Source organism: Sorex fumeus, unplaced genomic scaffold (assembly GCF_029834395.1).
Source record: "Sorex fumeus unplaced genomic scaffold, SorFum_2.1 ptg000028l, whole genome shotgun sequence".
Taxonomy (NCBI): Eukaryota; Metazoa; Chordata; class Mammalia; order Eulipotyphla; family Soricidae; genus Sorex; species Sorex fumeus.
Window position 1 is genome coordinate 1,299,206 of NW_026606085.1, and position 15,498 is coordinate 1,314,703.

Sequence of the window (15,498 nt, forward strand, 5' to 3'; positions counted from 1 at the left end):
CGTGGAATCCAGTCGGTAACAGCTCTAGTCCAGCGGTCGTCTTTAAATCTCATTACATGACCAGCCCATCTGATTTTTGACACCTTGGCAAACGAGACAGCGTCCCTGATTCTTGATCGTAGACGGATGTCGGAACTTCGGATTCTTTCTTTCATTTGAGTGAAACGTGATATTCCAAGCATAGCTCTTTCAATTCTTCTTTGGGAGACCTGAATAGCGTTCTCATGCTGTTTGCATAGGGCCCAGGTCTCTGACGCATATGTTAATGCAGGAAGAACAGTGGAATCAAAGAGATGTGCACAGAGCCGGAGGTTCTTCGTCCTCTTAGCTATTTCTTCGACGTTCTTGAAGGCGTCGAAGAAATAGCTAAGCAAAGCGGAGGTGGTGTAGTTGCCGACCATCTATCTTCACTCACATTCCTTCCCATTCCAGTCAACGCATGATGTTCTCGAGGGTGCCCCTGAAGAGTTTCGGTGAAATGGTATCACCCTGCTGAACCCCTCTCTTGACATCAATGATTATTTCTTTGTAGAATGGTGAGATCCTGGTAGTGAATCCGCAATACAGCTCATGGAGTATCTTGATGTATTGGGCTTGAATGCCCTGATTGTCTAGGGCTTCAATGACTGCTTCCGTCTCACCAGAATCAAAGGCCTTCTTTAAATCAATGAACGTTAAACAGAGCGGCATCTTGAACTCCCGAGAAACCTCAATGAGCTTGGTTATTGTGTGGATATGGTCGATGGTGCTGAATGCTTTGCGGAACCTGGCTTGATCGCATGGTTGTCCTTCATCTAGTGTTCTGCCAATCCTATTTAGGATGACTAGAGTGAACGACTTGTAGATGACAGACAATAGGCAGATCGGGCGATAGTTGCCAATGTCATGAATGTCTCCCTTCTTATACAGTGGTACAGCCCTTCTGGTTTTCCTTTGGGACGGAACCTTGCATTCCGACAGGTAGCATGTGAAGAACCGAGCCAGCGTATTGATTAGTACTGATGGCAGGTTCTTCAGGTGTTCAGGTCTGGAATTGTCTGGGACGGGTGCTCTTCGTTTCTTTACTGACGAAATGGCCTATTGGATTTTAGAAGAGAGAGCATTGAAAACGACATATCCATCCTGTAGAATTTGGTATGTCAGTAAATGGACATGGCTATCAAAGAGACTTGAATAGAAGTCATGGATAATCTTCTCCATTGCCGTTCTGGAAGATGTGATAGATTCATCAGGACGTGGGAGGGCAGTTATCTTGGTTTTGTAGTTGGCGAAGGACAGGCAGGTGTTAGGTATACTTTTCCAGCTTCTGCCGCATCTACCAGCTTTTCTTCTCTTCTCTCTTTGAGGTCTTCCTTGATCGCATCACTGCACTGCTTTGCAAGCTTGGACGTTCGTTTGCAGTTGCCTGAGGCATGTGCCAAACCACGTTGGTGAAAAAGCTCAAGAGTTTTCGAAGACAGGCGTTTTTTTGTGGCTATCTCTCTCTTGGCATTCCTCGCATAGTCATGGAGGTGCTGAACCAGTCGATCTTATTCCTCGTCAATGTTGTCAACAATGGCATCTTCCCATGTTGCCGCAATAGTGCCAAAGAGCTCCCAGTTGGTGGTCATTCTGGGAGTTCTCTTTTTAAACTTTTCAGCCCTTTCTCCCCACTCTGTGAAGAAGAATTTTGCATGAAGGATATGGCGGTCCGATCCCGTTTGGAATTTTGGACAAAAGTGACACCGGTCAGGCAAAACCTTCGATTGAATATGATGTGGTCTATTTCGTTGTGGAATCGTCCACCGGGATACTCCCGTGTCCAACGTTTAGATTCTGCCTTCTGGAACTGTGAGTTACCATGGATGGTCTTGGTCGACATGATGAACTCAGACAGTCTCTCACCCTGTTCGTTCCATTCTAGGCCATGGGTCCCGATGTGAAGTTCTTCTGCTTATCTTCTTGGTCCTATCTTTGCATTAAAATCACCCACAATGATCTTTTAGAAGGTGTGGTCTTCTTTATAGAACTTCTCCAGCTCCATGTAGAACTTCTCAATTTTTCCTCCAAAAATTAGATGTTGGTACATCAACAACGAAGATAGTAACTGCCGGAAGTGAGCCATATCTATTCAAATGTAAATGTCCGATTCGGGTTTTTAGTCATTCGAATGAATCAATGCTCATGGCCAAGTTTGTGTTGACAAGGACACTGATGCACCCAACACCTCTTTTATCGCATGTTCCAAGGAACAATTCTACTCCAGTGTCGAAAACGGCATGATGAGATTATTAGGTGAGATATTAGGTATTTTAGGCATTCACACTGTCTGATGCTATTAGTCATATATTTTCTCCCATTTACCAGCATTATCGGATCTTTTCAATAGCCATATCCACGTGCCCACATATCAAATTCTGCAGGATAGATATGTTATTCCCAACGTTCTCCCTTCCAAAATCCGACAGGCCATTTCATCAGAGTACAGCCCTCGGACCAGACAAGGTCAGACCAGAACACCTGAAGAATCTGCCACCAGTACTTGTCGATTCACTGGCTCGACTCATCACATGCTACCTCTCCGAATGCAAGGTTCCATCCCAATGGAAAACCAGCAGGACTGTTCCAAAAAGGGAGACATTCATGACCTCAGCAGCTATCAACCGATCTCTCTGTTGTCTGTCATCTACAAGCTGTTCACGCGAGTCATCCTGAATAAGATTGGCAGAGCACTCGATGAAGGACTACCATGCGAGCAAGCCAGGTTTCGAAAAGGATTCAGCATGATCGACGATATCCACACCGTGACCAAGCTCATTGAGATTTTGCGAGAGTTAAAGATGCCATTCTGTCTAACATTCATCGATATAAAGAAGGCCTTTGATTCTGTTGAGACCGAAGTGGTTATCGAAGCCCTAGCCAAACAGGGCGTTCAAACTCAGTACATCAGGATCCTCCTCAGGCTGTATTACAGATTCACCACCATGATCTCACCATTCTACAAGAATGTGATCATCGACGTGTAGAGAGGGGTTAAGCAGGGTGATACCATTTCACTGAAACTCTTCAGTTCCAGCCTCAAGAACATAATGCGACAACTGAAATGGGAAGAAATGGGAGTGAAGATAGACGATAGACAACTATACCACCTCCATTTGCCGATGACATCTTATTACACCAAGCATTAACCAAGTGGCACGAATGTTGGCCAACTTCAACCGTGAGTGAGAAAAGATCGGACTGCAGCTGAATCTCATCAAGACAATATTCATGAAAAAGGAACTAGTTCCCTGATGTTCCATTTGCTCTCAACGAAACGAACATGTCCAAATGCAGCAGTTATGTGTACCTGGGTCAGGAACTCAACATGAGGAATGACTTGGCACCAACTGCGCAAGAGGAAGAGAGCGGTGTCGAACACCTTCAAGAGCATTGAAAAAGTTGTTAAGAGGACAAAGAACCTCCAGCTCTGGGCACATCTTTTCAATTCCACTGTTTTTCCTGCAATAACATACACTTCAGAACCTGGACCCTACAAAAATAGTATAAGAACGCTATTCAGGTCTCCCAAAGAGGAATCAAATGAGCTATGCTTGGAGTATTGTGCTTCACTCAAGTGAGAGAAGGAATCCGGAGTTCCGATCTCTGTAGATGATCAAAGATCAGGGACGCTGCCTCGGTTTGCCAAGGTGTCAAAAATCAGATGGGCCGGACACATAATTTGATTTAGAGACGACTGCTTACTAGAGCTCTTATCGACTGGATTCAATGGGATATCAAAAGACTACATGGCTGCCCACCTACGAGATGGCCAGACTTCTTCATCAAAACCCTGAACAAATGGTTTGAGGCTCTTCGTGTTCCTGGAGCGAGCGGATGCCATTGGGCTACACTAGCATGAGACAGGGAAGAATGGCACCCTGTCGAGCAAATCAATGATCAACGGATGACAAGTAATATAAGTGGTTTACCAGCATATCTTTAATTTTAACATAGTTTGTTTATCAAGCAAATGTTATTAATTGATAAAGTCCCACTATTTGTTTTAGTTTTATTATCTTGCCAATGGAATCAAACCATCGCTGATATCTCTGAGATGGTGATTTCTGGTGATATCAGGTGATATCATGGTGATTCCTGGCTGGTTTCCTCAATAGATTTTAGGGGTTCAGGTCTAATCTTGAGAAAACTAACAAATTTTTAAATAACTTGGTTTTATGTTTTTTTTTGTTTTGGTGGGGCTCTCCCATGGCCTCCCCCTTCTCTTTGGCCCAGCAGGGGGTGGCGTGGGTTCACACATGATGTTGCATTTCCTGTCATAGTGGATGGTTCTTAGTTTGTCTTATTAGTATTGTTAGGCTATGTTTAATTGGGCCATAAGTATTGGCTTCACTTTCAAGCCCAGGATTCTGATATATTTGCACTTTTCAAGATCCCCAAATCTGATATAGGGTCATATTGCCGTGGTCTTGATACCCTGACCTTGAAATTACAAAGCTTTACTCAGCGCCGTGTAATCCCATCAGCGGCCAAGACTCAGACACTATAAAATCCAGATCCCGGACGAGAACACTGCAGTCTTTTGCCCCCGCGCCTGGGTGTCCCTCGCCGGGACCCCTTGGAGGGGAGCGGGTTGAGCTTTCCTCCCCGCCCCGACCAGGGCTCCGGCAGCCGAAGACCTCCAGGACCAGCCACCACCATGCTGAGACCACTCTCCGCACACATGAAGGCACTGGCAGAGGGACAAATCCACGCGGGTTCCGGGGCCGAGACCTCCAAGCCTACTCGGATTGGAGTCGAGCATCTTCCATCCAGATCCTCCAAATTCCAGCAGGCGGGGGTCACACCCACCACCTGGCCCTCTGGCGCCGTGTAATCCCATCAGCGGCCAAGACTCAGAGACTATAAAATACAGATCCCGGAACTGCGCAGCCGCATTCGCAGCTGCGCGACATCTTATCAGAACTTTTTTTTTTTATGACATCTTATTATCTCATTCCTACTTTGGACAAACTTGCAGGCTATCGAATGTAGCCTGCCCACAGGGCAGAGTCTGGCAAACTCCCCGTGGTGTACCAAATATGCCAAATACCAGTAACAATGATGGGTCTCATTCTCCTAAAGAGCCGTGAATATAATCTCAGGGCTAGGATGAAAGAGACGTTACTGGGGCCTGCTCGAGGCAATCGACGATTAACAGGATGATGAAATGAAAATGAAATGAACTCAGCGCACACTAGCGCTCCTGTCTGCCCTGAATCCATCCCACTCCAAGTGAAGGAAAGTCTAAGAAATCAACAGAGAGTCTTCTCTTCTCAGGCAGATTGTGGGGCCCTACTCGAGTTATTACCGTGGAACATTTGCCCTCAAAAACCTTATATTTCTCGATTTTAGGCTCATAGAAAACCTGGTTGCTCTTTCCTGAGAAATGTCATAGCCTGGGTGGGCCTGGACAGGCCTTCTGCACTGCCCGGGTGCTTCCACTCCTTCCCTGTCTGGGATGACAAACTGTGGCCTGAGGGAGAAGTGGTGCTGAGGGAAAGTCTCTGCAGCCCCTCCAGGAACCAGCCCCTTCCCTGCCCCTCTGGGAGACACAGAATATGCCTCCCGCCAGGACCACACTCTGAGGGGCTCAGGGACTCCCACGGGGGCTTCCAACCTGTTCCCTGAGCAGTAGGACAGGCCCTTACCTCCTTCACGTCCAGATGAGACTCTGCTGGGGTGGTTCTCACTCCCCAAGTCAGGCCACTTCCCATTTACTATAACTGCCGCGTTGCCCGGTGTGTGTCTCTGATAGTTCAGCGAACTGTTAAAATGATAGTCTACTGAGATGACCTGTGACTCTCTCTGTGTCCTACCCCTGGGCCATGTAGAGTCACAGAGAATAGTGTCTTTAAAACACCATGTCCTGCTCAGAAATGTGCAGTTGGAAATAATTTCCTCTCACCCCAGTCTGGGAGGACGGAGTTCCTGAGGCCATGTCACCTGAAGCCTTCTTTACAGAGTATTCGCTGGCTCAAGCACCCTCAGCTGGAGCATCAGTCCCCCCACAGACACCCTAGTCACTTTCTTCTGAGCTACTGCTCTGCCTCAGCACACTGGGTGAGACACCCTGACACAGACCTGCAGGGGAGGAAGGGGGACAGTGTGCACTCAGCTGACGCCCTTTCTGCCCACAGAGTCAGTAAGTGGTGACTCAGCTCGCAATTGCCATGTTTCTACTAGGAACGAGGCCCGAAGAAACTTTAACTCCTTTACAGCCGGAAGATAAGCGCTTTCAGTGTCTCTAGCTTCTGTTGTTGACATTGCTCTCAGATACAGAACTTTTCTTCTCCTTTCCATGTACACAGCAAGTGCAGAATCTCCCCACGGAGTGGAGACACTGAAGGTTCATCTATTTCTGAACCACGCAAACAGGATGCACTGCTGGGAGCATGAGGGAGGGATGAGGCATGGAGGGAGGAATAAATTGGTCAGGGAAAACACTGGGGGAGGAATTCGTCCACGGTTTGGTAGTGATGATCACTGCCCTGTGTCCAATATGTCAGGGCTCATGACACACAAATGCACTATAGGCCTGTCTCTGTGTAGGGCATGGTCATGTGACTTTTCCGACTAATCAAATGCTGAGAGGTAAGAAGGAGTTGCACAGCTAAGGCTGACATGAAGAGTAACACTCCGTGCACCTCCAAGCACCCTGGGCTCCAACAGGCTCCAAGTTAACCCAAATTCACAGGAACGCAACTGGTTCCCACAACAGGCAAGAGATTCTTGACAACTCAATAGTTATTGTTTTTGCTTTTGTTTAGGTTTTCAATTTGGAGTTTGGTTTCAGGGCCACACCCAGCTCTGGTAAAGGTGACTACTGACTCTGTGCTCAGCAATCCCTCCTGGCATGGGATAGAAGATAAAATGCAGTACCACAAATCAACCCAGTCAACTCTATACTAGGCAAGAACCTGAGTCCTGTACTGTCTCGACAGCCCAAATTACAGTTATCTGTACGTTCAGGGGATACACTTGCATGAAAACATGGTCTAATATTACCCAAATGTGTGATATTACCATAGTACACTCATCTTTTAAACTTTTCTGTGTCAATATACATCAGAATAATAGAAGTAAAATTAAATAAACTGCATGATTTATCCTAATATATAAAGATGAACCAATATCCTTAAACACCTTATCACAAAACAATGACAGGGTAAAGATAATGATTTCCCAACCTTTTTATTCATAAACATTTCCAGATCCCTGCCCTTGACTAGAGTCTTACTTCTTTCCGCATGTTCAAAACACACATTAAGTAGAGAAAGAGGACTTGCAAATGAACCTCTCCTTGTTATGATGAAAACAGCCCAGCCCAGCTTCAGCTCCAGGAGAGGAGTCAGATCAGGGGTACCCAGGGGTTCCATCCTGACTTAGACGAAACCAACATGGCGTGTGGGTTAAGTTGGCTTCTCCTGGTGGCTGTGTTAGGAGGTAACTCAAGGGCGACAGAGATACGGAGCATGGGAGTGATGGGAGTGGTAGATCCTTTGTGTGAGAAGAGTTTTCTGACCAGAATGTCTTTGTGTTTGCAGGGGTCCAGTGTGAGGTGCAGCTGGTGGGGTCTGGGGGAGACTTCGTGCAGCCTGGGGGTTCCCTGAGACTCTCCTGTGCAGTCTCCGGATTCACCTTTAGTGACTACAGTATGAACTGGATCCGCTAGGCTCCAGGGAAGGGCCTAGAGTGGATTTCTGACATAAGTAGTAGTGGTGACACAGCAAGGTATGCTGACTCTGTGAAGGGCCGATTCACCATCTCCAGAGACAACAGCAAGAACACGCTATCTCTGCAAATGAGCCGCCTGAGGGAGGAGGACATGGCCCTGTACTACTGTGTGAGAGACACAGTGAGGGAAAGGCCATGTGAACCCAGACACAAACCACCTGCAGGAGGAAGCAGTTTGAGCTTCAGGGGCGCAGGCCCCCAGGATGCTCTGAGGACTCTCCCCTGAGGAAACATTGCTCATGACCAAATGAATCATGTTTTTGTGGATATCAGGCCTGCCCTGCCCCTCAACTCTCAGATGGCCCCATGGGCATCTTGTCCTGTGGGTTGTGGCTCTGAGTCTTCCATCCCCACTCTGGGCAGGACATAGTCTTTCTCACTTTCTGCCTCCTGATAGAAGTATCCAATAATGGGACCATGACTTCCCTGGGGTCTGACGGTCACATTATTCTCTTGTACAAATTAAAATGACCCTATGGAGCTTATCATGGTTTTCTGGTAGGAGTCGCTTGGTCAGAAAGCGAAATCCTCGTGTCCACTCAGCTCTGAATTGGCTCCTTCTTTCTGCTCTCAGGCTGACCTTCTGTGCCCACTGACCTCTACCCTCTGACCTGCACTCATGTCATACCTAGTCATTTTATACCTGAGACTCCTGCTTTCTGGCACGGCTTGACTTTGTTGCCTCATCCACTGCCCAGATGGACATTCAAGGTTTCCCATTCCCTCTGCATCCCTTAGCCATTGTAGTGGACAAACCAGGTCCTGTTATACGTGCAGTTCTGACCCCTCCTGAGTGAGACAAGAGGCAGATCCGATGGCAACCCTCAACCCAAACATAGAAAGTTTGGGGCCCCACAGCATCCCTGGGTGAATCATGACACGGGTTTCTAGCACCCACAGAGAGATGCCCTGAGCCATGGGACCAGCCGCCTCTCCTCAGGGAGTCTGACTGGGCTCCTCACATTGTGTCTCCATCAGTCACTCAAGGCCATGAGCTCAGACCTCTGACTTATCAGTACTCTGTAGATTGTTCTCAGAGGGGGCTTCATGGTGCCCCTCATGGTCACAGGGAATCACCGACAATGTGGGAATTTCATATCCTACCTGGGGTCCTTGTTCCCTTGTCCTTGTTCTGGGCCCTGTAGCACCTGCTCAGGTGACAGAGCTTTAAACGTTGTTCTTTGAGGCCGAGTCTTCTCCCAGCACACCACACCTGATAGGTAGAACTAGGAGCACTGCAGAGTGGAGGGACATGGGATTGTTTGTGGCCATGTGTTGTCCTCTCCCTTACACACGACCCTTGTTTACACAACCACCATGAGGAAGGGATTCCGATTCCTGAGAACTTGGGTCCCCAAAGAGGGCTTCAGTGCACAGACAGGTTAGTCAAGGCTCTGCTCTTAACAATTACTCCTAATGAGGCGTGGAGGACTATATGGGATGCTGGGGATCAGACCCAGGTGGCCGTGACTAAGGCAAACATGGTTCCCACTGTTTTATTACTCCAGCCCCTCTGACTTGATATTTTTTCCCCATCACACCTGGAACTCTGTGCCAACAGTTCTTCGAGGAGCGATAGCACAGCGGGTAGGGCGTTCGCCTTACACGCGGCCAACATGGCCGACCCGAGTTCGATTCCTCCGCCCCTCTCAGAGAGCCCGGCAAGCTACCGAGAGTATTCGATATGCCAGACACAGTAACAACAAAGTCTCCAATGGAGACGTTACTGGGCCCGCTCGAGCAAACCATGTACAAAGTTATAATCATTATAGGCATCAATTCCAGTGCTGAGTTTATTCCCACACGCCCATTAGATCCTCAGACACAGGCCTGGTTTCCCACAGTCCCCTCCATTCTGAACCTCTCCCTGGACACAGCATCACACCCTCAGGTATCATGTCAGCGTGGGAAGGAACCACAGACTTCCACTGTGCTTCTGACCAACAACCACTGGGTAGAGGTTCGCATCTTCATCCTCGGCGATATTACTGTAAGAGATTTGCTCTCACATCTTAGAGAATGTTTTCCTCTGACAATTCCTAATATATTTTCAAAAAGTAGAACTAAAGAGGAGCCATATGGAAGAGATGCACAGGACAAGGATTGAAGAAGGACCCGGATTATTGGTGTGCTTCCTGAGCCCCCACTCTCCCGGCACCCCCAGAGACACCACACCCCAGAGTCCAGGGATCCTCCATACGGACACCATTGCAGATGTGATTCTTAATGAATTTCTCATTGTGGATCAGCCTCAATGTCCCGTCTGCTCTCCCAAGACAGAGAAACTTGGGTATTAGAATCTACATTCTTCCCTCTCCTCACATGGTGACACCAATGAACAGCTCCCCTGTTCTGGTGACCTTCCGAAGTCACCTCTTTAAAAATCACAAGTGCACCATTAGTTATCCTCGTAGGAAACTTGAAGAGTTTTAAAGATTCAATATCAATAATAAAGACTAATGTTGAAGGTGTATTTCTTATTAAAGATCATACTATCATTCATGGTTGCAAATGGCTAATTTTGAATAAAACTGATAGATAAATAATTGTTATGAAAAACTGTACTATTCAAGTATGGACAATCTGTTTTCATTAGTTTGGGGGCCATACCTTTGAGTACTCTGCGTTTAATTCCTGTCTGTCCTGGTAATCCCCGTAGTGCTCAGGTATCAAGCTGGTGGTGCTGTCAAATAAAATTGTGCAAAGAGTGCTCCCATTTCATTGATCCTTCCCAAGTTGCTGTAACAAAAAATATTTTTTAAGAATTTTTTTTTTGAACAGCAGTGGAGAGAGTGGGCATCCCTGTCTCGTCCCTGATCTTAGAGGGAAGGCTCTCAGTTTTTCCCCATTGAGGATGATGCTTGCTGTAGGCTTGTGGTAGATGGCTTTAATTATGTTGAGGAAGGTCCCCTCTATACCCATTTTGGCTAGGGTTTTCATCATAAAGGGGTGCTGGATCTTATCAAATGCTTTCTCTGCATCTATTGATATGATCATATGCTTTTTATCTTTTCTTTTGTTGATATGGTGGATTATGTTGATTGATTTCCGAATGTTGAACCATCCTTGCATCCCTGGGATGAATCCTACTTGGTCATGGTGTATGATCTTTTTGATGAGTAGTTGGATTCTATTTGCTAGTAGTTTGTTGAGGATCTTTGCATCTGTGTTCATCAGGGATATCGGCCTGTAATTCTCTTTCTTTGTGGTATCTCTGTCTGCTTTTGGTATCAGTGTGATATTTGCTTCGTAGAAACTGTTTGGAAGTGTTTTTGATATTTCAATTTCGTGGAAAAGCTTAAAGAGTATTGGGAGTAAATCCTCTTTAAAGATTTGGAAGAATTCACTAGTGAATCCATCCGGGCCAGGACTTTTGTGCTTGGGGAGATTTTTTATTACCATTTCAATTTCCTTGATGGTGATAGGTCTGTTCAGGTATTCCAGGTCTTCTTGGTTCAGCCTTGGGAGTCTGTAGGAGTCTAGGAATTTATCCATTTCCTCGAGGTTTTGATGTTCCGTGGCATAAAGCTTCTCAAAGTACTCCCTGAGGATCCTCTGAATTTCTGTGGTTTCTGTTGTAATGACCCCCTTTTCATTTCTGATTCGGTTTATTAGGGTTTTCTCTCTCCCTTTCTTTGTGAGTTTTGCTAGAGGCTTATCGATCTTGTTAATTTTCTCAAAGAACCAGCTCTTGGTTTCATTGATCTTTTGGATTGTTTTTTGGGTTTCCATCTCGTTAATCTCTGCTCTGAGTTTTATTATTTCCTTTCTCCTGTTCGGGTTGTGCTCCTTTTTTTGGTCCTTCTCCAAGCTCTTAAGCTGTGAGGTTAGGTTACTTATGTGTGCTCGCTCCTCCTTCCTGAGGAATGCTTGTAGAGCTATAAACTTTCCTCTTAACACAGCCTTTGCTGTGTCCCATAAGTTTTGGTAACTCGTGTTCTCATTTTCATTCGTTTCTAGGAATCTTTTGATTTCCTCTTTGATTTCCTGTCTAATCCACTCGTTGTTCAATAGTGCACTGTTTAATTTCCAGGTGTTTGATTTAGTTTTCTGTTTTTGTGTGTGATTTACTTCTAATTTCAGCGCATTATGGTCTGAGAAGATTGTTGATACAATCTCTACCTTCTTAATTTTATGGAGGCATGTTTTGTGGCTCAGCATGCGGTCTATCTTGGAGAATGTTCCATGTACGCTTGAGAAGAATGTGTATTCAGCTTTTTGTGGATGAAGTGTCCTGTATATATCTACTAAGTCCCTTTCTTCCATTGTTTCCCTCAAATGAAGTATGTCCTTGCTAAGCTTGAGTCTGGTTGATCTATCAAGAGGTGACAAAGCAGTGTTGAAGTCTCCCACTAGTATTGTGTTGCTATTGATGTCTTTTTCCAAATCTATGAGTAGTTGTTTTAAGTACTTTGCTGGTCTCTCATTAGGTGCATATACATTTATTATTGTAAGTTCTTCCTCTCAATCTCATGTTTCCTGAGTTAATGTTTGTGTGTCTTTGTGCCTATCTTAGCAGAATTTTGTAGATCCTAATGAGTGTGTATCTTGCTTCTAATCCTTAATTATGACTTTTTTAAACATCAAATTTTAGAGCATATTTTCTGGTCTCTTATATTGAACTCAACCCTCTGGTATTCATGGAATTAGGGGGCCCATGTATGTGACACAGCCTATGTCTAGGTTCTGTGCATTTGGGAGGGGATGTAGGGCCATGCCGGGCACTGCTCAGGGGTAGAAAAACTTGTACCCTTATAGAATGTGTGAGTCTGAGCACTAAGACCAGGTTCCAGAACCAATAGATTGTGTGATGAGGGTCCTCCACTAGCTCTTTCTATGCTCCTGACAGGGTGAGGATTCTTCAGTGATGACCCAGTGCAAGGATTGAGGTTCATGCTGGTCTATGGACACTGATTTATAGGCAGGACAGAGCAGCATCAGCTGCTGTTATCAGGCCAACCATACCAGGCAGGTCACCGTGCAGAGGTTCTTCTTGTCCAGCTATAAACCCATCATCAGGGAGAACACAGGTTCTAACAACTACCCTGAATAAAGTTATGGGTAAATCTGTTCCAGAAAAAGGAATTTTCATCCAAGGTAAGTGTGAGAAGAAACGACTATAATATTTGACTGACTTTGAATTGAACCAAGCTCTGTCAGAATTCACTGTAACAATAAATCTGGCTACCACCATTTTTCTACAACAAATATTGCACAGACAGAGAGAAAATAGGAGCCACCACCGAGGGACATGGAGGGGCAGGGGCTGTTTACAGGACAGCTGGGTTTGATCATCAGGGACCTGAGACATGGGGACTAACCTCCCCAACTGCCGTTTGCCCCTCAGCAATTCCAGTTTCTTGAGAGCTCCTCAGCATGTTTCCTGTGGTGGAGGATGAGGCCCAGCTCTCACAGGGCCCCAGGGACAAGCCTGAGTGCTTTGAGCCAAAGTCAGCACCTCCTCTCAGGGAGTTCACACACCAGCCTCCCTCTGTCCCCTCCTTTCTCTACAGAGGCTCTCCATGCAAATCTGCACTCGGAACCCAGGATTAAAACCACGTTCAGTGGCCAAAACTCAGCTCCCTCTCCCCCTGACATGGTGTCTGAGACCATGGACCTCGTGGGCAGGAACGTGCATCAGCACTGATTCCTCCACTATCTGGAGGCAGCTCCCGGATCTGAGTGTTCCCTGGACAGAGGCTTCAAGGTAAGCATGGGGCCGCTGAGCCCGTGACTCACTGTGCGTCTCTGTCCCCAGGTGTTCTGTCCCAGGTACAGCTGCAGGAGTCAGGACCAGGCCTTGATGCCCTCACAGACGCTGTCCCTCACCTGCTCAGTCTCTGGATTCTCAATAACCAGCTATAGTGTGAGCTGTATCTTCCAGGCCCCTGGAAAGGGGCTGAATTGGATTAGTTATATATGGGGTGATGGAAGCACTAACTATAACCCAAAGCTTAAGTCTCGAGTCAGCATCTCCAAGGACATTTCCAAAAACCAAGTTTACCTAAAACTGGGCAAGTCAGCTACTGAGGATACAGCTGTGTATCATTGTGCAGAAGACAAACTTTAAGCAAGTCCCTGTGAGCCCAGAAACAAACCTGCTGAGGGAGACAGGGGAGGTACAGGGTGCGTGTGACCACTAGGGGGCGCTCTGCTCCAGGGAATTCAGGATTGTGACCAGGGGCAGGGGGAGAGGCACTGTAAGGGATTCGCTTTCTTTTGTCTCTTATTCACTTAAAAAAAAATAAACTTCTTTTCCCCCACCTTTTTGTGGATCATTTTCTTTTGCCATTAGAATATGTAAATTGAATTCAGTAGACCAGGCCTATGTCTGAGCATTGAATGGGGGTGTGGGGATAAACTCAGCGCTGGAATTGGTGCCTATAATTATTCACATTCTTCACAATTCCAATTCTGAGAATTCACTGACAATCTAGAAGTGTTTGCACCCAGCACAGAAGGTAAGTTTGGTTTTGTGAGTGTGGTCAGCACGGGACAAGCATTGTGGATGTCCAACAACACATACTCCAAGTCTAGAAAGATACGTGATTCACTGATTGCTCTCTGCCCCAGGCCTGCATGCTGGTACTCCTGACACGCATTTCCTACATGTAGACAGAAGCTTCAGGTCTGTAGGGAAAGTTCAACTAGTTACCTGCTTCCGACCCGAGGGTGCCCGTCGGTTCCATTTTTCCTTGATGAACGTGACCACTAATCTCTGACTCCTCTCCCTCTCAAGGGGGCCCACAGGCTCCCTCAGCCCAGAACAGCAGTGGATCCTCTCGGGGTTCTGACGTGGTTGGTGCCAACACTCTTCCCAGGAGCACTGGCACCCGAGCTCAGGCTCTGCAGCTCTGGGGCAGAGTGGAGAGGAACAGGGTCAGCATCACCCTGGGGGCTTCTCTGCCTTCCATCTCACCTTAAAATACCAGGGAATATCAGGCCAACTCTGGGGACCACTGGGGAAGGGGCCAGGAGGAGGGTCAGCCCTGTCAAACACATGCCCCCAAACAGTTTCCCCTTCCCAACACCAGGGTCTCACACCCCCATATGCTTGAGGTGACAGCGTTCTGGAGAGACATTTGCAACTGACCTATCCCAGGAAGGCCCAACTGCCCCCGAGTCAATATCTCTTGAACCTGGGCTGGAGAGGGACAGTTCGTGTCCCTGCCCTGCCCAAGGCCCAGCGCTTGGCCAGCCCACATATGTCTCTCATTATTGCCAGAAAGTGGCTCATCTTCAGAATTGATCTAAGAGACGTTAGAGAATCACCTGCATTTGAGTGTACCAGTTCAAAGTCTGAGGCCTTCTGCCACTTATGCAGCTGTGCAACAACCCCAAACTTCACAGGGTTGTCAGCCCAGGATCAACGTGGAAATTAGATGGGGACATTGAGAGGAATCCCACTGGGCTCATGAGTGAAACACTAACACAGAAGGCTTAAGCATATCTAATAGTTTAGAAAATCCTCAGGTTAGGATTGTAGCAACAACATTAGGAGATAGATGTTGTAACAAAGTTGTGCAAAGTCAATTAATATAGTGTCTGACGGAGCAATAGAACTGACCGTGGCACTGGTGGAGGTTGACAAGGGTGGGAACAGCAGGACACTTGAGTAGGGACATCCAAGCTATGATAGAGATGAAAGATGCACAGATACAGACAGAAGCAGAGTGACTTCAGTGGAAATATTGAGACATGGCAGTTGTAGATTTATTTTCAAAAGTTAGAAAAACTACAGGT